Below are 24,232 nucleotides of genomic sequence, written 5' to 3'. Positions count from 1 at the left end.
AGAAAACAAGAAAACAAGAAAGAAACTAGCATGGATAATACAGTGGCAAAGTGTAAACACCGGCTAACAGAGTGAAAGCATAAGCATGAATGTAAAGTCAGTGAGAACACGTACTCCCCCAAGCTTAGGCTTTTGGCCTAGCTTGGTCTACTCCCATGGTGGGAAATAACCAGCTCCAGGATACTCCGGAGCAGACTGTGGATGCCACTGTTGTGTGAGTTCCTCTGGCTCCCACTGATAATCTGGCGTCTGGTACTCGACTAGCGGCTCGGGCACGGGCGCCTGTGGTTGGGCCAAGCCCCAATATGCGTAGATGTCCGCGGGCATAATAGTGTACCTGCTTGCATGAAGATCGAACAAAGAAGGAGCAGGCAAAGTAATAGTCTATCGAGTACCCTGACTAAACACCAGGTTATAAATCATCCGTCTACTAGCATCTCTATCCAGAAAATCATGGCGAACCATGCTATCATAATCCAGATATCTCTTAGGGAGAAGCATCTCTCCTTCCTCTCCCAGTCTAATGGGTATCTCAAAGTGTCTGGCAAGACGGGTAGCATAGATACCTCCAGAGACGACACCTTTAGAACGGTTCAGGTTCAACCGTTGAGCTACTATAGCGCCCAAGCTATAAGTCTTATCGTTATAAAGGCCTTCGTGCAAAACCGCAAGGTCTGGAGAACTAAGTGATCCAGCCTCCCCACGGCCAATCAAACATTTTCCCACAAATAGTGAGAAGTGTCGAAGCACAGGAAAATGTATGCTAGCAATTCTAGCACGAGACACTCCTCTCTCCTCTCCAACAGCAATAGAACCAATGAAATCCTCCAACTCTCGTGGACGAGGGTCACGGATATCCCCAACATAAGGTAATTTGCATACATTGCAAAAATCCTGCAGCGTCATGCACTGGGGGACATCGTATATCATGAACTCAACCATGGGAGGATTCTTCCTCGGATAAAAGTTGAAGCTTTGAACGAAAATATTGGTGAGGAGGAGATATTGTGGGCACTTATCTTCAACGAATGCAGTAAGACCTGCGTTCTCCACCAAGTAAAAAAAGTCTTCATAAAGTCCGGCGATGCGCAAAAATTCATCACTTGGCCACTCGCACGCTCGAACTTCTGTGACTCGAGGGACTACGTACTTGGGGTGATTCTTCTCATCCTCCTTGTGGTTACGGCTTGAAGAGCCTCTCAAGAACCTCCTCATCTTTTCCTTTTTCTAGCTCTGAAAAATTCTGAAATTTTTAGAGACTTCGAAAGAAAAGTAAACAAGGATCAACCCAACTTGTAGCAACTACTCCTACTAGTGCCTAGAGACCGTATCACGCGCTAAAACTACTTGGGACCAGCTAAAATCAACTTTTCTAGATCAAGAACAGGGTCACCAAGGTAGCAAGAATACGCGAAGGATAAAGCACTAGAGCAAAAACTAATTGGACCAACGGAGGAGTCACTTACCAAGGAGTAATTTCCCCAAAACGGTTTGGAGAATGGTGCTTTGAGCAAGGAGATCGAAAATCACAGCCAAATGAGCAAGAACACAGGTTTGAGCTGCGAAACAATTTTTTCTGGAGGTGGAAGAAGAGGCTGGAAGCTGGACTAAGTGGAGGGGGTGCCTGTGGGCCCCACAAGCATGCCCACCACCACCAGGGGGTGGTGGCGGAGCAGGGGCTTGTGGCCCACTGGTCTGGCCCCCAGGCCAGCTCTCAGGCCGAGAAATTTTCAAAAATTCCAGAAAAAAATCATACTAAATTTTCAGGACCATCGTAGAACTTTTATTTTCGAGGTATTTTTCTCCGGGACGCTAAAACAGAAAAACAGGAAAAACTAAACTAATTCTATCTTTTTTCTTCTAAGCAACAGAAAATGAAAGCTTAAAACAGAGGTATGTGACTCTCTGATTCATTCGTTTCATGGTCATCGAAAGAAATCCGTCAATGGGATTGATCAAGTCCTTATGACAAAACCTTCTCGAATCGCAAGAGAGAACGGAGAATTTTCGAATAGCCACTAAGTCACCTCAATGGGGATATGAATCTCCCCAACAAGCAAATCATACTTCATCTTGACACGAGGAATAGGGCATTCAAAGCTCCCAATGAGAATCGATGAAGTCTTTTCGATAGCATTGATGCAATGTACTGGATATTGTTTCTTCGGAAAGTGCACTGTGTGCTCATTACCGTTGACGTGGAAAGTGACATTGCCTTTGTTGCAATCTATAACAGCCCCTGCAGTTTTTAAAAAGGGTCTTCCGAGGATGATAGCCATGGCATCGTCCTCGGGAATATCCAAAATAACAAAGTCTGTTAAGATAGTGGTATTAGCAACCACAACAGGCACATCCTCGCAAATGCCGATAGGGAAAGCAGTTGATTTGTCAGCCATTTGCAGAGAAATTTCAGTGGGTGTCAACTTATCCAACTCAAGTCTACGATAAAGAGAGAGTGGCATAACACTAACACCGGCTCCAAGGTCACATAAGGCAGTTCTTACGTAGTTTCCTTTAATGGAGCAAGGTATAGTCGGCACTCCGGGATCACCAAGTTTCTTAGGAGTTCCACCTTTGAAAGTATAGTTGGCAAGCATGGTGGAGATCTCAAGATCTGGTATCTTCCGTTTATTAGTCACGATATCTTTAATGTACTTGGCATACGGAGACATTTTGAGCATATCAGTTAACCGCATATGCAGAAAGACGGGTATTATCATCTCAACGAAGGGCTCAAAATCCTCATCATCCTTTTTCTTGGATGGCTTAGGAGGAAAGGGCATAGGTCTCTGAACCCATGGCTCTCTTTCTTTACCATGCTTCCTAGCAGTGAAGTCAGTCTTGTCGTATTTCTTAGGTTGTGGATTATCAGGATTAACCGTAGGTTCAATCTCCACATCCTCATCATGGCTAGGCTGAGCATTATTATGAACATCACTGTCCACATTGTCACCAGGTTCATGTTCATCACCTGATTGTGTTTCTGCATCAGACGCAGAAATATCATTAGGTTCTTCAGGTGTGACAGTATTTGGTGAACTAGCGTGCAGGTTTCTATCATCCTTCTTCTCCTTAGGATGACTAGGTGTATCAGCATTGATTCCTTGAGAATCTTGATCAATTCTCTTAGGATGACCTTCAGGATACAATGGTTCCTGAGTCATTTTGCCTCCTCTAGTAATGACTCTGACAGAGTTGTCATTTAATTCATTGAGCAGGTCATTCTGAGCTTTAAGTACTTGCTCTACCTGAGTAGTGATCATAGAGGCATGTTTACTCAGAAGCTTCAGAGCATTGACATTTCTGTCTACACAAGCACTTAGATGGCTAAGCATACGAGCACTTTGTTCCAAATGTCTGCTAACATAATCATTGAAACTCTGTTGTTTGGCAACAAAGTTGTCAAATTCATCAAAGCATAGGCTAGCAGGTTTATCAAAAGGAATATCACTCTCATCAAACCTACGCAGAGAATTCACTTCTACTACATGTATCGGGTTATCGAGACCGTGGATCTCTTCGATAGGTGGTAGATTTTTGACATCTTCAGATCTAATGCCTTTCTCTTGCATAGATTTCTTGGCTTCTTGCATATCTTCGGGACTGAGGAATAGAATACCTCTTTTCTTAGGAGTTGGCTTAGGAGGTGGTTCGGGAATAGCCCAAGCATTATCGTTGATCAAGAGATTATTCAGCAGGGTCTCAGCTTGTTCTACAGTTCGTTCCCTAAAAACACAACCGGCACAACTATCTAGGTGGTCTCTAGAGGCATCGGTAAGTCCGTTATAGAAGATATCAAGTATCTCATTCTTCTTAAGAGGGTGATCAGGCAAAGCATTCTGTAGCTGGACGAGCCTCCCCCAAGCTTGTGGAAGATTCTCTTCTTGGAGTTGAGCAAAGTTGTATATTTCCTGCAAGGCAGCTTGCTTCTTATGGGCAGGGAAATATTTCTCACAGAAGTAATAGACCATCTCCTGGGGACTACGCACACATCCAGGAGCAAGAGAGGTGAACCAGACTTTAGCGTCATCCTTTAGAGAGAAAGGAAACAACTTAAGGATATAGTAGTGGCGGATCTTCTCCTCATTAGTGAAAAGGTTGGCTATTTCGGATAGTTTGGCAAGATGGGCTATGACCGTCTCAGACTCATAACCGTGAAAAGGATCAGATTCGACTAGAGAGATTATCTCAGGGTCGACAGATAATTCATAATCCTTATCGGTGACAAAGATAGGCGAAGTGGCAAACTTCGGGTCATTTTTCATCCTAGCTTCCCGAGATTTTTCCTTCCACTTGAGAAGTAATTTCTCAGCGTCAATGGCATCCTTACACGCAAGAAAATCCTCAGCTATCTCTCCGTCCATAACTTAACCCTCAGGTATATCAGGCATTTCATATCTAGGAGAGCTAGATCTAACAGGAGCAAAAGCAGGATCTATCTCAATAGTATCGCCAGTTTCAGGAGCATCACGAGCATTGGTTGTAACTCTAGCAATATGAGCATCATGGAACACTCCTAGTGGAACATCAGGCAAAGGAGTATCTCTAGCAGTATCAAGCATAGCATCATCAGGCAAAATAGCATCTCTAGCATCATCAGGCAAAGCAGTATCAAGCATAGCATCTCTTGCAGTATCAGGCAAAGCAGTATCAAGCATAGCATCTCTAGCAGTATCAGGCATAGTATCAAGCATACCATCTCTAGCAGTAGCATCATAAGCATCATCAAGCACATGCGACATATCAAGATTTCTAGCAGGAGGTGATGCCGCAAACTTACTCATAACTGAGGGTGAATCAAGTGCAGAGCTAGATGGCAATTCCTTACCTCCCCTCGTAGTTGAGGGCAAGACTTTGGTCTTCGGATCCTTCAGATTCTTCAAAGTGATCAGCAGATATAAATCCCAAGTGACTCAGAAAATATAGCAATACCTCCCCGGCAACGGCGCCAAGAAAAATGATGATCTGCAATCTCTGGCGTTAGCTAGACGAATTCTTATGACAACAAACATTCTCCTGCACACCAGAAGAATGTTGAAAGCACTCCCCAGTAATGAGACTAGAAGAATGTTGTTGATGGCCCACCAGCGTGTGGGTTCGCAGCAGTTTTTGAGGGTAGAGTATTCGACCCAATTTGTTGGTTTGCACGACGGGAGGTGAGAGTATACCCTCAATTATTAGCAGCTGAATTTGTCAGATTCAACCACACCTGAAAGATTAGTATCTGCAAGCACAGTAGTAACAGCAAATTAGCGAGTAACGGCAGTGTAAAGAGCAATAGAAGCGGCAAGGAACAGTAGTAGTGACAGCAGTATCAAGTAGCAACAGTAGCAAGCGACAGTAGTAGCAACAGTAGTAGCAGCAGAAGCAGAGCAAGACAAGTAATAGTGGTAGCAATAGTAGTAGCAGCAGCAGCAGAGCAAGACAAGTAACAGCAGTAGGACAAACTCGTAGGCAATGGGTCGGTGATTTGTTTGGATGATATTCATCATGCAACAGCTATAACACGGAGAGATATGTGGCTAGCTCTCGTTCGTCGATGTGATGTAGGCATGCATTCTGTGTGTCGCCATACGTGCTTAGGGAAAAGAACTTGCATGACATCTATTGTCCATCCCTCCCGTGGTAGCGGGGTCCAAAAGGAAACTACGGGATATTAAGGTTCTCCTTTTAATAAAGAACCGGACCAACGCATTAGCACTTGGTGAACACATGAACTCCTCAAACTATGGTCATCACCGGGAGTGGTTCCGGTTATTGTCACTTCAGGGTTGCCAGATCATAACACATAGTAGGTAACTACAACTTGCAAGATCGGATCTAAAACACACATATTTGGTGACAACATAATAATTTCATATCTGAAATCATGGCACTCGGGCCCTAGTGACAAGCATTAAGCATGGCAAAGTAGTAGCAACATCAATCTCAGAACACAGTGGATACTAGGGATCAATCCCCATCAAAACTAACTCGATTACATGATAGATCTCATCCTACTCATCAACGCCCAGCGAGCCTACGAATAGATTACTCACGAACGACGAAGAGCTTCATGGAATTGAAGAGGGAAGAAGGTTGATGATGACGATGGCGATGATTTCCCCTCTCCGGAGCCCAAGACGGACTCCAGATCTGCTCTCTAGATGAAGAATACGAGGTGGCGGCGCCTCCGTATCGAAAACGCGACGAAAACTTCTCTTTTTATTTTTTCTCGGACGAAAGGCAACTTATAGAGCTCGAGTTGGGGGCGGCAGGTGCCTGTGGGCCCCACAAGCCTGCCCACCGCCACCAGGGGGTGGTGGCGGAGCAGGGTCTTGTGGCCCACTGGCCCACCCCCTGAGGTGCAACTTGGCACAGATATTTTTCTTATTTTCCAAAACTGCTCCCCGTAAATTTTCAGGACGTTTGGAGAACTTTGATTTCTGCACAAAAATAACACAAAGACAATTCTGCTGAAAACAGCGTCAGTCCAGGTTAGTTCCATTCAAATCATGCAAATTAGAGTCCAAAACAATGGCAAAAGAGTTTGCAAAAGTAGATACGAGGGAGACGTATCACCCCCCTCCTGGTGAACTTCCGGAACCCATTCGTCACTCCCGTTACATTCCTGGTAATGCCCGAAAACCTTTTGGTAACCAAATGAAGCCATCCTATATATCAACCTTCGTTTCCGGACCATTCCGGAAACCCTCGTGACGTTCGTGATCTCATCCGGGACTCCAAACAACATTCGATAACCACAAATATAACTCAACTATACTAAAACATCATCGAGCCTTAAATGTGCAGACCCTGCGGGTTCGAGAACTATGTAGACATGCCCCGATGTACTCCTAGGTCAATATCCAATAGAGGAACCTTGATGCCCATATTGGATCCTACATATTATCCGAAGATCTTATCGGTTGAATCTCAGTGTTAAGGATTCATATAATCATGTATGTCATTCCCTTTGTCCTTTGGTATGTTACTTTCCCGAGATTTGATCGTCGGTATCCGCATACCTATTTCAATCTCGTTACCGGCAAGTCTCTTTACTCGTTCCGTAATACCAGATCCCGTGACTTACACTTAGTAACATTGCTTGCAACGCTTGTGTGTGATGTTGTATTACCGAGTGGGCCCTGATGTCTACTACGCAACCTTCTCCTTGTAGACATTGTTGGGCCTCCAAGTGCAGAGGTTTGTAGGACAGTACCAATTTTCCCTCAAGTGGGTGACCTAAGGTTTATCAATCCGTGGGAGGCATAGGATGAAGATGGTCTCTCTCAAGCAACCCTGCAACCAAATAACAAAGAGTCTCTTGTGTCCCCAACACACCCAATACAATGGTAAATTGTATAGGTGCACTAGTTCGGCGAAGAGATGGTGATACAAGTACAATATGGATGGTAGATATAAGTTTTTGTAATCTGAAATTACAAAAACAGCAAGGTAACTAGTAACAAAAGTGAGCACGGACGGTATTGCAATGCGTGGAAACAAGGCCTAGGGTTCATACTTTCACTAGTGAAGTTCTCTCAACAATGATAACATAATTGGATCATATAACTAGCCCTCAACATGCAACAAAGAGTCACTCCAAAGTCACTAATAGAGGAGAACAAACGAAGAGATTATTGTCGGGTACGAAACCACCACAAAATTATTCTTTCTGATCGATCTACTAAAGAGTCCGTAGTAAAATAACACGAAGCTATTCTTTCCGTTCAATCTTTCATAGAGTTCGTACTAGAATAACACCTTAAGATACATATAAACCAAGACCCTAATGTCACCTAGATACTCCATTGTCACCTCAAGTATCCGTGGGCATGATTATACGATATGCATCACATAATCTGAGAATCATCTATTCAACCAACACATATAACTTCAAAGAGTGCCCCAAAGTTTCTACCGAAGAGTCAAAACGTGTGCCAACCCCTATGCATAGGTTCCCAATGTCACGAACCCAAAAGTTGATCACCAAAACATACATGGAGTACTCACATGAATCCACGTGTGCCAACCCATATGCATAGGTTCCCAATTATCACAAACCCGCAAGTTGATCACAGTAGATAGACACGTGCAAGACATACATCAAGTGTTCTCAAAGACTCAATCCGATAAGATGACTCCAAAGGGGAAACTCAATTCATTACAAGAAGGGAGAGGGGGAAGAACGTCATAAGATCCAACTATAGTAGCAAAGCCCGCGGTACATCGAGATCAAGACATCTCAAGAACACGAGAGAGAGAGAGAGAGAGAGATCAAACACATAGCTACTAGTACATACCCTCAGCCCCGAGGGAGAACTACTCCCTCCTCATCATGGAGATCGCCGGGATGATGAAGATGGCCACCAGTGATGGATTCCCCCTCCGGCAGGGTGCCGGAACGGGATCCAGATTGGTTTTTGGTGGCTACAGAGGCTTGCGGCGGCGGAACTCCCGATCTAGGTTTCTTTCTGGGGGTTTCTGAATTTATAGGAATTTATGGCGGTGGAATTGCGTCAGTTGGGCAAATGAGGAGGTCACAAGCCTGCACGATGCGGCCTAGGGGGTGGCCGCGACGTCATGGCTTGTTACTCCCTCGTGGCTCTTCCGGCCTTCTTCCAAAGCTTCGGGGGTCTCTTTTGGTCCAAAAAAATCATCGTAAAGTTTCATTCCATTTGGACTCCGTTTGAAAAAGGGTCAAAAACACGGAAAAAACAGAAACTGGCACTTGGCACTGAGTTAATAGGTTAGCCCCAAAAAAGATATAAAATAGCATATTCATGCATATAAAACATCCAATGTTGACAATATAAAAGCATGGAACCATCAAAAATTATAGATACGTTGGAGACTGCTACCTCAAAAAGATCCCCGACAACGGTGCCGGAAATACTTCTGATTGTTCTGCTGTGTATCCCTTGCAACGGCGCCAGGAAGTAGTTGTGTCGACGGCACCAGGCATCCTTCAGCTACGGCTACGCCTTAAGGGACTTCCTAGGCAAGTATGCAAAGGATTTCCCCCGTGGCCTTGGAGCCTTGCGTTGGTGTTCCCTCGAAGCGGAAAGGGTGATGTAGCACAGCGATGGTAAGTATTTCCCTCAGTTTGAGAACCAAGGTATCAATCTGGCGGAATAGTATCTCAAGATCCTGCACAAACACAAAAGCTTGCACCCAACGCTATTAAGGGGTTGTCAATCCCTTATAGATTGTCTGCCAAGTGAGAACTGGAAGCAAAAAAAGTAACAAAGCAAAGTAAAAGCGGAGATGTAAACGATGGATGTGAATAGACCCGGGGGCCGTAGTGTTTACTCGTGGCTTCTCTCATAAAAGAAAGTAGACGGTGGGTGAACAAATTACTGTCGAGAAATTGATAGAATTGTGCAGAGTCGTGACGATATCTATGCAATGATTGTTTCTATAGGCATCACGTCCGAAACAAGTAGACCGATACTTTCTGCATCTACTACTATTATTCCACACGTCGACCGTTATCCAGCATGCATCTAGTGTATTAAGTCCATAAGAACAGAGTAACGCCTTAAGCAAGATGACATGATGTAGAGGGATAATCTCAAACCAATGATAAAAACCCCATATTTTTACCCTTGATGGCAACTGCTTGATGTGTGCCTTGCTGCCCCTACTGTCACTCGGAAAGGTCACCACATGGCAGAACCCAAAACCAAGCACTTCTCCCATTGCAAGAATCATAGATCTAGTCGGCCAAACAAAACCAAGACACGGAGAGACTTACAAGGATATCAAATCATGCATATAAGAAATCAGCAAAGACTCAAATATATATCATAGATAATCTGATCACAAGTCCACAATTCATCGGATCTCGACAAACACACCGCCAGAGAAGATTACATCGGATAGATCTCCATGAAGATCATGGAGAACTTTGTATTGAAGATCCAAGAGAGAGAAGAAGCCATCTAGCTACTAACTACGGACCCGTAGGTCTGAAGTGAACTACTCACGAGTCATTGGAGGGGCGATGATGATGATGAAGAAGCCCTCCACCTCCAAAGTCCCCTCCGGCAGGGTGCCGGGAAGGGTCTCGAGATGAGATCTCGCGGAAACGGAAGCTTGTGGCGGCGGAAAAGTATTTTCGAGGCTCCCCTGATTTTTTGCGGAATATTTGGGAATATATAGGCGCAAGATCTAGGTCAGGGGGCGTCCAGGGTGGCCACAAGCTTGCCCACCGCCGCCTCCCCCCCTGGTGGCATTGTGGGAGCTTGTGGGCTCCGTGGGGCCCACCTGGCTTGGCCCAAAGGCTCCCTGGTCTTCTTTCGTTCGGAAAAAAATCATTTCGGGGTTTTTATTCCGTTTGGACTCCGTTCTAAAATCAGATCCGGAAAGAGTCAAAAACACGGAAAACAGGTACTGGCACTTGGCACTGAATTAATAAGTTAGTCCCGAAAAAGATATAAAAGGTACATAAAATAACCAAAGAAGACAAGATAACAGTGTGAAACCATCAAAAATTATAGATACGTTTGAGACATATCAAGCATCCCCAAGCTTAACTCCTGCTCGTCCTCGAGTAGGGAAGTGATAAGAATGAATTTTTGATGCTTTCATGCTACCTAGAATAGGTGTCCTTTGTAATTCCTCTTATGTGACATGAATGTTCAGATCCATTAGATTCAAAAAAATAGTTTGCTATTGACGTGGAAACCATAATAATTCAAGCAAACTAGCAAAGTAATCATGAACTTTCAAAATAACAAGGCCAAAAGAAAGTTATCCCTACAAAAGCATATAGTCTGGCTATGCTCTATCATCATTGCACAACGAATTTAAATCATGCACAACCCCGGTATTGGCCAAGTAATTGTTTCACACCTTTACTTTCTCAAACATTTTCAACTCTCACGCAATACATGAGCGTGAGCCATGGTTATAGCACTATATATGGTGTGGAATGTGGTGGAGGTTGCAAGACAAAAAAGGAGAAGATAGTCACATTAACTAGGCATATCAATGAGCTGTGGAGATGCTCATCAAAAGATATCAATGTGAATGAGTAGGGATTGCCATACAAATGATGCACTAGAGCTACAAGTATGTGAAAGCTCTTAAAGAAAACTAGTGGGTATGCATCCAACTTGCTTGCTCACGAAGACCTAAGGCAATTTTGAGGAAACCTATCATTGGAATATACAAGCCAAGTTATATAACGAGAATTCCCACTAGCTATATGGTGGTGACAAAACGAGAGACTCTCAATCATGAAGATCATGGTGCTCAAAATGCACAAGTGTGGAAAAAGTGGTAGCATTGTCCCTTCTCTCTTTTTCTCTCATTTTTTATTTTATTTTGGTGGGCTCTTTGGCCTCTTTTTTTATGGGCTTCTTTGGCCTCTTGTATTTCCTCACATGGGACAATGCTCCAATAATGATGATCATCACACTTTCAACTCAAAACTTAGAGCAATTATGAGTCTGTATGGAATGCCTTCGGTAGTGTACCGTGGCAATGATCTAGCATGGCATAGACATCAATGGAAACATCATGCTAGATATCTTACGATCGTGCAAAGGCAATGTAGACGTGGTGGCACATATCATGGTGGTAGTTGCATGGCAATATATCTCGGAATGACTTTGAAAAAGCCATAGTAGGTAGGTATCGTGGCTGTTTTGAGGGAGGCTAATGGTGGGTTTTGTGCATCGGCGAAAGTTGCGCGGCACTAAGAAGATAGTGATGGTGGAAGGTGAAAGTGCATCTAAACCATTGAATCAACATTAGTCATGAAGAACTCATATACTTGTTGCAAGAGTTTTATTAGTAATCGAGATAAAGCAGTCAACGCATACTTCTAGGGGAAGGGTTGGTAGGTATAAACCATCGCGCGATCCCGACCGCCACGCAAAGGATGACAATCAATATACTAATCATGCTCAGATTTCATCACATAGTGGTTTACCATACGTACATGCTACGGGAATCACTAACTTCAACACAAGTATTTCTAGATCCATAATACCTTACTAGCATGACTTCAATATTACCATAACCACAACTCAAAACTTATTGAGATGAATCAAACTTCTCTAAATGCACATGAAGGTGGAAGTTTTTGTATCCCTTTGGATAAATACCCCTTTTGAGACTACTTTCAAAGCATAGATCAACTACCAAGACACGCACCGCTGCGCTCTAAAAGATATAAGTGAAGCACATAGAGCAAAAGTATCTAGCTCAAAAGATATAAGTGAAGCACATGTGAGCTGAATTGTCTACCAAAAGATATAAGTGAAGCTCGACAAAATCACGGTGTGTGCATGTCTCTCTCTCTAGGTGTGAAGCAAGGATGATTGTGACACAACAAAAATAAAAGACTCCTACGATACAAGACGCTCCAAGAAAAAACACATAACATGTGGTGAATAAAAATATAGCCCCAAGTAACGTTACCGATGGATTGAAGACGAGAGAGGGGATGCCTTCCCGGGGCATCCCCAAGCTTAGGATTTTACGGCATCCTTGAATCTTGGGGTGCCTTGGTCATCCCCAAGATTGAGCTCTCGCCACTCTTTATCCTTTTGTCCATAAGAACTTCACCCAAAACTTTAAAACTTCACAACACGAAACTTAAACAGAAACTCCTGATAACATTAGTACAAGAAAGCAAACCACCACTTCCTTAGGTACTGTATCAAACTCAAATTGTAATTGTGCTGATGTTGGGTTACTGTAATTTCAATCTTCCATGGCTAATACCCCCCGATACTATCCATAGTTTCATCAAAATAAGCAACCAACACAACAAAAACAGAATCTGTTAACAGCAGAACAGTCTGTAGCAATCTGTATATTTAGTATACCTATGTTACTTCAAAAATTCTGAAACATTACGACAGTCTGAAGAATTTGCGTAGAAATCAGCAGCAAAAAGAATCAACTCAAAATCTCTTACAGAAAAAAATGGAAATTCTTTTCGTGAGCAGAAAGTTTCTGTCTTTCCCAGCATGACCAAACGATCATCCTCAAGACTAATCATAACGGTTTTGCTTGGCACAAACGCAAAAAGAAACACAAAAAACACAATCATAAAAGAATTATGAAAGTGTGGAAAACACAAAACAGAAAGAAAAAGGATAGATCCGTTGGGTTGCCTCCCAACAAGCGCTTTTGTTTAACGCCCTTAGCTAGGCATTCAATGATGCTCTCACAAAAGACAAGAATTGAAGCACAACGAGAGCATCCTAAAGCATGTGAAAACCACATCTAAGTCTAACATACTTCCTATGCATAGGCATTTTATAGGAAAATAGATTGTCAAGACAACCAATAGTTGCCATATGCAAGAAAGAAGAAAGAGACAAGAGCAATCTGAACATCACGAGAGGTGATTTGGTAACATGAAAGTTTCTACCAAAATATTTTCCTCTCTCATAGCAATTACATGTGGGATCATATTTGAATTCAACAATGTAACTATCACATAGGATATTCTTTTCATGATGCACATGCATGCAAAGTTCACACTCTTCAAAAATAGTGGGATTATCATCAAATAAAGTCATGACTTCTTCAATCCCACTTTCAATAGTGTTGCAAATATCATACTCATCATGAGGCTTAAAAAAATTCTCAAGATCATAAGAAACATCATCACCCCAATCATGATTATTGCAACAAGTTGGGGACATAGCAAAACTAGCATCCCCAAGCTTAATGTTTTGCATAATTTTAGCATGATTTTCACTAATAGGATTTATACTGAAATCATTGCAATCATGCTTTTCATCCAACGAGCCCTCGTGAATCACTTCATGAATTTCTTCCTCACAATTTTTAGATTCACGCATCTTACGCAAAACTCCAAAGAAAGAGTCAATTGCGCTCAACTCAATAGCAATTTGTTCCACACGAGTGGGTCTCTTAAAGAGACTATCAAGTGGATGAGGATCCATATCACTAGATTTTCAGCAAGCGAAGATGCAAGCATATTGAGGACACATGGCACACAAGCGAACAGAAAGCAAGTGAGAGAAAAGGGCGAAGGCTAAAGGCGAGTGAAAACGACAAATGTGAAGTGGGGGAGAGGAAAACGAGAGGCAACTGGCAACAAAAGTCAATGCAAGAGAACAGTTTGTGAGACCTACTTGGATAGATCTTGATTTCTCCTCCCCGGCAACGGCGCCAGAAATACTTCTGCTACCTCAAAAAGATCCCCAGCAATGGTGCCGGAAATACTTCTGATTGTTCTGCTGTGTATCCCTTGCAACGGCGCCAGGAAGTAGTTGTGTCGACGACACCAGGAATCCTTCAGATACGGCTACGCCTTAAGGGACTTCCTAGGCAAGTATGCAAAGGATTTCCCCGGTGGCCTTGGAGCCTTGCGTTGGTGTTCCCTCGAAGCGGAAAGAGTGATGTAGCACAACGATGGTAAGTATTTCCCTCAGTTTGAGAACCAAGGTATCAATCCGGCGGAAGAGTATCTCAAGATCCTGCACAAACACAAAAGCTTGCACCCAACGCTATGAAGGGGTTGTCAATCCCTTATAGATTGTTTGCCAAGTGAGAACTGAAAGCAACAAGGTAACAAAGCAAAGTAAAAGCGGAGATGTAAACGATGGATGTGAATAGACCCGAGGGCCGTAGTGTTTACTAGTGGCTTCTCTCATAAAAGCAAGTAGACGGTGGGTGAACAAATTACTACTGAGCAATTGATAGAACTGTGCAGAGTCGTGGCGATATCCATGCAATGATTATTTCTATAGGCATCACGTCCGAAACAAGTAGACCGATACTTTCTGCATCTACTACTATTACTCCATACGTCGACCGCTATCGAGCATGCATCTAGTGTATTAAGTCCATAAGAACAGAGTAACGCCTTAAGCAAGATGACATGATGTAGAGGGATAATCTCAAACCAATGATAAAAACCCCATATTTTTACCCTTGATGGCAACTGCTTGATGTGTGCCTTGCTGCCCCTACTGTCACTAGGAAAGGTCACCACATGGCAGAACCCAAAACCAAGCACTTCTCCCATTGCAAGAATCATAGATCTAGTTGGCCAAACAAAACCCAAGACTCGGAGAGACTTACAAGGATATCAAATCATGCATATCAGAAATCAACAAAGACACAAATATATATATCATAGATAATCTGATCACAAGTCCACAATTCATCGGATTTCGACAAACACACCGCCAAAGAAGATTACATCGGATAGATCTCCATGAAGATCATGGAGAACTTTGTATTGAAGATCCAAGAGAGAGAACAAGCCATCTAGCTACTAACTACGGACCCGTAGGTCTGAAGTGAACTACTCACGAGTCATTGGAGGGGCGATGATGATGATGAAGAAGCCCTCCACCTCCAAAGTACCCTCCGGCAAGGTGTCGGGAAGGGTCTCCAGATGAGATCTCGCGGAAACGGAAGCTTGCGGTGGCGGAAAAGTATTTTTGAGGCTCCCCTAATTTTTTGCGGAATATTTGGGAATATATAGGCGCAAGATCTAGGTGAGGGGCGGCCAGGGTGGCCACATGCTTGCCCACCGCCGCCTCCCCCCTGGTGGCGTGGTGGGAGCTTGTGGGCTCCCTAGGGCCCACCTGGCTTGGCCCAAAGGCTCCCTGGTCTTCTTTCGTTTGGGAAAAAATAATTTCAGGGTTTTTATTCCATTTGGACTCCGTTCCAAAATCAGATCTGAAAAGAGTCAAAAACATGGAAAAAACAGGAACTGGCACTTGGCACTGAATTAATAATTTAGTCCCAAAAAGATATAAAAGGTACATAAACAACCAAAGAAGACAAGATAACAGCGTGAAACCATCAAAAATTATAGATACGTTTGAGACGTATCAGAGACGTATCAGGCCCCGAGATACCTCTCCGTCACACGGAGTGATAAATCCGAGTCTTGATCCATACTAACTCAACGGACACCTTCGGAGATACCTGTAGAGCACCTTTATAGTCACCCAGTTACGTTGTGATGTTTGATGCACACAAGGTATTCCTCCTGTGCCAGTGAGTTATATGATCCCATGGTCATAGGAACAAATACTTGACACACAGAAAACAATAGTAATAAAACGACACGATCAATATGTTGCGTTCATAGTTTGGGTCTTGTCCATCACATGACTATCCTAATGATGTGATCCTGTTATCAAGTGACAACACTTGTGTATAGTTAGGAAACCTTGACCATCTTTGATCAACGAGCTAGTCAACTAGAGGCTTACTAGGGACAGTGTTTTGTCTATGTATCCACACATGTATTTGAGTTTCCAATCAATATAATTATAGCATGGATAATAAACGATTGTCACAAACAAAGAAATATAATAATAACTAATTTATTATTGCCTCTAGGGCATATTTCCAACAGTCTCCCACTTGCACTAGAGTCAATAATCTAGTTCACATCACCATGTGATTTTAACGAATCCAACACCCATATAGTTCTGGGGTCCGATCACGTCTTGCTCGTGAGAGAGGTTTTAGTCAACGGTTCTGAAACTTTTCAGATCCGTGTGTGCTTTACAAATCTTTATGTCATCTTATAGATGCTGCTACTACGTGCTATTCAGAAATACTCCAAATATCTACTGTACTATACGAATCTGTTTTTACTACTCATAGTTATTCGGATTAGTGCCAAAGCTTGCATCGTCATAACCCTTTACGACAAACTCTTTAATCACCTCCATAATCGAGAAAAATTCCTTAGTCCATTAGTTACTAAGGATAACTTTGACCGTTGTTCAGTGATTCAATCCTGGATCACTCTCTGTACCCCTTAACATACTTGTGGCAAGGCACACATCACGTGCGGTACATAGCATGGCAGACTGTAGAGTCTACGGCTAAGGCATAGGGGACGACCTTCGTCCTTTCTCTTTCTTCTTCCGTGGTTGGGCTTTTGAGTCTTACTCAAATTCACACCTTACAACGCAGCCAAGAACTCTTTCTTTGCTGATCTATTTTGAACTCCTTCAAACACTTGTCAAGACATGCATTTTATTTGAAAGTTCTCTTTAGCATTTTGATCTATCTCCATAGATCTTGATGCTCAATGTTCAAATAGCTCTATCCAGGTCTTCCTTTGAAAAACTCCTTTCAAACAACCCTTTATGCTTTACAAAAATTCTACATTACTTCTGATCAACAATATGCCAGCCACATATACTTATCAGAAATTCTATAGTGCTCCCACTCACTTCTTCGGAAATACAAGTTTCTCATAAACCTTGTATAAACCCAAAAGCTTTGATCATCTTATCAAAGTGTATATTCCAACTCCGAGATGCTTGCACCAGTTCATAGAAGGATCACTAGAGCTTGCATACGTGTTAGTATCCTTAGGATCGACAAAACCTTCTGGTTTTATCACATACAACCTTTCCTCAAGGAAATCATCGAGGAAACAATGTTTTGACATCCTATGTGCAATACTTCATAAATAATGCATCAACTACTAACATAATTCCAACAGACTTTTTAGCATCGCTACGAGTGAGAAAGTCTCATCATAGTCAACTCTTTGATCTTGTCGGAAACATCTTTGCGACAAGTCGAGCTTTTCTTAATGGTGACTTTTCACCATCATCGTCTGTCTTCCTTTCAAAGATCCATCTCTACTTAATAGTCTTACTACCATCAAGTAGTTCTTCCAAAGTCTACACTTCGTCTAAATACATGGATCCTCTCTCGGATTTCAAGGCCTCCAGCCATTTGTCGGAATCTGGGCTCACCATCGCTTCTCCATAGCTCGTAGGTTCATTGTTGTTCAACAACATGACCTCGAAGACAGGGTTACCTTACCACTCTGTAGTAGTACGCGACCTTTGTCGACCTACGAGGTTTGTAGTAACTTGATCCAAAGCTCAATGATCACCATCATCAGTTTCCACTTCAATTGGTGTAGGCGCCACATGAACATCTTCCTACGCCCTGCTACACACTGTTTGAAGTGACTGTTCACTAACCTCATCAAGTTCCACCAACCTCCCACTCAATTCTTTCGAGAGAAACCTTTCCTCGAGAAAGGACCCGTTTCTAGAAACAAACACTTTGCTTCCGGATCTGAGATAGGAGATGTATCCAACTGTTTTGGATATCCTATGAAGATGCATATATCCGCTTTGGGTTTGAGCTTATCAGACTGAAACTTTTTCACATAAGCATCGCAGCCCCAAACTTTCAAGAAACGACAACTTAGGTTTCTCCAAACCATAATCTACACTGTGTCATCTCAACGGAAATATGTGGTGCCCTATTTATAGTGAATGCGGTTGTCTCTAATGCATAACCCATAAACGATAGTGGTAATTCGATAAGAGACATCATAGTATGCACCACATCAAATAGGGCGCGGCTATGACGTTCGGACACACCGTCACACTATGGTGTTCTAGGTGGCATAAATTGTGAAACAATTTCCACATTGTCTTAACTGTGTACCAAAAACTCGCAAGGTGTTCTAGGTGGCATAAATTGTGAAACAATTTCCACATTGTCTTCACTGTGTACCAAAAACTCGCAACTCAGATATTCATCTCTATGATCATATCGTAGACAGTTTATCCTCTTGTCACGACGTTCTTCACTCTGAAATAGTTTTGAACTTTTCAATATTTCAGACTTGTGATTCATCAATTAAATATTCATGTATCTACTCAAATCGTCAGTGAAGTAAGAATATAACGATATCCACTGCGTGCCTCAGCACTCATTGGACTGCACACATCAAAAATGTATCACTCCCAACAAGTTACTCTCTTGTTCCATGTGGTATGTTTTGCATGTCTCAAGTGATTCAAAATCAAGCGAGTCCAAATGATCCATCTGCATGGAGTTTCTTCATGCTTTAATACCAACAGGTATTGTTTGCATGTCTCAAACGTTTCAAAAATGAGTGAGTACAAAGATCCATCAGCATGGAGCTTCTTCATGCATTTTATACCGTCATGACTCAAGCGGTAGTGCCACAAGTAAGTGGTACTATCATTATTAATTTGTATCTTTTGGCACCAATATTATGAACATGTGTAACACTACGATCGAGATTCAGTAAACCATTGAAGGTAATTATTAAAGCAAATAGAATAACCATTGTTCTCTTTAAATGAATAATTGTATTGCAATAAACACGATCCAATCATGTTCATGCTCAACGCAAACACCAAATAACAATTATTTAGGTTTAACACCAATCCCGATGGTAGAAGGAGCGTGCGATGTTTGATCACATCAACCTTGGAAACACTTCCAACACTTATCGTCACCTCGCCTTTAGCTAGTCTCCGTTTATTCCGTAGCTTTTACTTCGAGTTACTAATCACTTAGCAATCGAACCGGTATCTAATACCCTCGTGCTACTATGAGTACTAGTAAAGTACACATCAATGTCATGTATATCAAATATACATTTATCGACTTTGCCAGCCTTCTTATCTACCATGTATCTAGGGTAGCTCTGCCTCAGTGACCGTTCCCCTCATAACAAAAGCACTTAGTCTCGGGTTTGGATTTAATCTTGGGTTTCTTCATTAGAGCAGCAACTGGTTTGCCGTTTCATGAAGTATCCCTTCTAGCCCTTGCCCTTCTTGAAACTAGTGGTTTTACTAACCATCAACAATTCATGCTCCTTCTTGATTTCTACTTCCGTAGTGTCAAACATAGCGAATCACTCAAGGATCATCATATCTATCCTTGATATGTTATAGTTCATTACGAAGCTCTAGCAGCTTAGTGGCAGTGACTTTGGAGAACCATCACTATCTCATGTGGAAGATTAACTCCCACTTGATTCAAGCGATTGTTGTACTCAGACAATCTGAGAACATGCTCAATGATTAGAGCTTTTCTCCTTTACTTTGTAGGCAAAGAATCTTGTTGGAGGTCTCATACCTCTTAACAAGGGCACGAGCATGAAATCTCAATTTCATCTCTTAGAACATCTTATATGCTCCGCGACATTTCAAAACGTCTTCGGCGACTTGCTTCTAAGCTATTAAGTATTATGCACTGAACTATCACGTAGTCATCAAAAACGTGTATGTCAGATGTTCGCAACATCCATAGACGACGCTCGAGGTGCAGCACACCGAGTAGTGCATTAAGGACATAAGTATTTTTGCACAGCAATGAGTACAATCCTCAATTTTACGAACTCAGTCTGCAAAGTTGTTACTATCATCTTTCAACTAAATTTTCTCTAGGAACATATAAAAACAATAGAGCTATAGCGCAAGCTACATCGTAATTCGCAAAGACCATTAGACTATGTTCATGATAATTAGTTCAATTAATCATATTACTTAAGAACTCCCACTCAAAAAGTACATCTCTCTAGTCATTTGAGTGGTACATGATCCAAAACCACTAACTCAAGTCCGATCATCACGTGAGTTGAGAATAGTTTCAGTCATAAGCATCTCTATGCTAAGCATATCAACTATACGATTCATGCTCGACCTTTTGGTCTCATGTGTTCCGAGGCCATGTCTGCACATGCTAGGCTCGTCAAGCTTAACCTGAGTGCTCCGCGTGTGCAATTGTTTTGCACCCGTTGTATGTGAACGTTGAGTCTATCACACCCGATCATCACGTGGTGTCTTGAAACGACGAACTGTAGCAACGGTGCACAATCGGGGAGAACACAATTTTGTCTTGAAATTTTAGTGATATATCACCTCATAATGCTACCGCCGTTCTAAGCAAAATAAGGTGCATAAAAGGATTAACATCACATGCAATTCATAAGTGACATGATATGGCCATCATCATGTGCTTATTGATCTCCATCACCAAAGCACCGGCACGATCTTCTTGTCACCGGTGCCACACCATGATCACCATCATCATGATCTCCATCAACGTGTAGTGATACATCTCCAACATATCTATATTTTTTGATCGTTCCATGCTATTATATTATCAACTTTGGATGTTTTATATGCATGAATATGCTATTTTATATTATTTTTGAGACTAACATATTGACCTAGAGCCCAATGTCAGTTTCTGTTTTTTCCTTATTTTTGACCTTTTTCAGATAGGAATATCAAACGGAATAAAACTTTCGCCGTGATTTTTTATGGAAAATATCAAAAATACCAGAAGAAAAAGTTACCGGAGAGGAGTCCCGAGGAAGCCACGAGCCAGGGAGGCGCGCCCACCCCCCTGGGCGCGCCTGGGGGGCTCGTGACTCCCTCGTGGGCCCCCCTGACTTGTTCCCGATGCCATCTGGTCTTATAAATACAGAAACCTCCAAAAATAAACCTAGATCGGGAGTTCTGCCGCCGCAAGCCTGTGTAGCCACCAAAAACCAATAGGGAGCCCGTTCCGGCACCCTGCTAGAGAGGGAACCCATCTCCAGTGGCCATCTTCATCATCCGGGCGATCTCCATGACGAGGAGGGAGTAGTCCACCCTCGGGGCTGAGGGTATGTATTGGTAGCTATGTGTTTAATCTCTCTCTCTCTCTCGTGTTCTTGAGATGTCTTGATCTCGATGTACCGCGGGCTTTGCTACTATAGTTGGATCTTATGATGTTCTTCCCCCTCTCCCTTATTGTAATGAATTGAGTTTTCCCTTTGAAGTTATCTTATCGTATTGAGTCTTTAAGAACACTTGATGTATGTCTTGCACGTGTCTCTCTGTGGCGACAATGGGATATTCATGTGAGTACTTGATGTATGTTTTGGTGATCAACTTGCGGGTTTCGTGACCTTGGTAACCTATGCGTATGGGTTGGCACACGTTTTGACTCTCCGGTGGAAACTTCGGGGTACTCTTTGAAGTTCTATGTGTTGGTTGAATAGATGATTCTGAGATTGTGTGATGCATATCGTATAATCATGCCCACGGATACTTGAGGTAAAATGGAGTATCTAGGTGACATTAGGGTCTTGGTTGATATGTGTCTTAAGGTGTTATTCTAGTACGAACTCTAGGATAGATTGAACGTAAAGAATAGCTTCGTGTTATTTTACTACGGACTCTTGAATAAATCGATCAGAAAGAATAACTTTGTGGTGGTTTCGTACCCGACAATAATATCTTCGTTTGTTCTCCGCTATTGGTGACTTTGGAGTGACTCTTTGTTGCATGTTGAGGGCTAGTTATATGATCCAATTATGTTATTATTGTTGAGAGAACTTCACTAGTGAAAGTATGAACCCTAGGCCTTGTTTCCACGCATTGCAATATCATTCGTGCTCACTTTTATTATTATTTACCTTGCTGTTTTTATAATTTCAGATTACAAAAACCTATATCTACTATCCATATTGCACTTGTATCACCATCTCTTCGCCGAACTAGTGCACCTATACGATTTACGATTGTATTGGGTGTGTTGGGGACGAAAGAGACTCTTTGTTATTTGGTTGCAGGGTTGCTTGAGAAAGACCATCTTCATCCTACGCCTCCCACGGATTGATAAACCTTAGGTCACCCACTTGAGGGAAAATTGCTACTATCCTACAAACCTCTGCACTTGGAGGCCCAACAACGTCTACAAGGAGAAGGTTGCGTAGTAGACATCATGTAGCCATCGAGGTTGTCGTGCTACTTATGCTATTACTACTAAAGCTACGTCCTAGCAATATAGTAAACGCATCTGCCAACACAAACGTTAGTTTAAAGACAACCCTATGGCTCCTGCCGGTTGTCGTACCATCGACGTGCAAGTCGATATTAACTATTACAACATGATCATCTCATACATCCAATATATCACATCACGTCATTGACCATATCATATCACAAGCATACCCTGCAAAAACAAGTTAGACGTCCTCTAATTTGTTGTTGCATGTTTTACGTGGATGCTATGGGTATCTAGTATGATCGCATCTTACTTACGCAAAAACCACAACGGAGATGTGCAAATTGCTATTTAACCTCGCCAAGGACCACCTCGGTCAAAACCAATTCAACTAAAGTTGAAGAAACTGACACCCGTCAGTCATCTTTATGCAACGAGGTTGCATGTCAATCGATGAAACCAGTCTTTCGTAAGCGTACGAATAATGTCGGTTCGGGCCACTTCAATCCAACAGTACCGCCGAATCGAGAAAAGACTAAGGAGGGCAGCAAATCGAACATCGCCGTCCACAAAACCCTTTGTGTTCTACTCGAGATAACATCTACGCATGAACCTAGCTCATGATGCCACTATTGGGGAATGTTGCATCGGAAACAAAAAAAATCCTACGCACATGAAGACCTATCATGGTTATGTCCATCTACGAGAGGAGATTTGGATCTACGTACCCTTGTAGATTGCACAGCAGGAAGCATTAAGAAACGCGGGTGATGTAGTGGAACGTCCTCACGTCCCTCGATCTGCCCCACGAACCGTCCCGCGATCCGTCCCACGATCTGTTTCGATCTAGTGCCGAATGGACGGCACCTCCTCGTTCAGCACAAGTACAGCTCGCCGATGATCTCGGCCTTCTTGATCCAGCAAGCAAGACGGAGAAGTAGATGAGTTCTCCGGCAGCGTGACGGCGCTCCGGTGGACGTGACGATCTACTCGTGCAGGGCTCCGCCCGAGCTCTGCAGAAATACGATCTAGAGGAAGAACTATGGTGTCTAGATCTGAGTTGCACGTGGCAAAAGTTGTCTCAAATTAGCCCTAAATCACCACTATATATAGGAGGGATGGGGAGAACGCTTGCCTTGAGGGCCAAGCCCTCAAGGGTGCGCCGGCCAAGGGAGAGGAGGAATCCTACTCTAATCCTACTCCAATTAGGATTGGAAAGTGGAGTCCTTCTCTTCCTTCCCACCTCTTTTTTTTCCTTTGGTTTTCTTTCCTTGGTGCCAAGGCCCTCTTGGGCTGTCCCACCAGCCCACTAAGGGCTGGTGCACCCCCCTCCCGGTGAACTTTCGGATCCCATTTGTCACTCCCGGTACACTTTCGGTAATGCCCGAAATCCTTCCGGTAACCAAATGAAGCCATCCTATATATCAATCTTCGTTTCTGGACCATTCGGCAAACCCTCGTGACGTCCGTGATCTCATCCGGGACTCCGAGCAACATTCGATAACCACACATATAACTCAACTATACTAAAACATCATCGAACCTTAAGTGTGCAGACCCTGCGGATTCGAGAACTATGTAGACATGCCCCGAGGTACTCCTCGGTCAATATCCAATAGCGGGACCTGGATGCCCATATTGGATCCTACATATTCTCCGAAGATCTTATCGGTTGAACCTCAGTGTCAAGGATTCATATAATCCCGTATGT

This window comes from Hordeum vulgare, chromosome 3H (assembly GCF_904849725.1).
Source record: "Hordeum vulgare subsp. vulgare chromosome 3H, MorexV3_pseudomolecules_assembly, whole genome shotgun sequence".
Taxonomy (NCBI): Eukaryota; Viridiplantae; Streptophyta; class Magnoliopsida; order Poales; family Poaceae; genus Hordeum; species Hordeum vulgare.
This window is presented reverse-complemented; position numbering follows the sequence as displayed.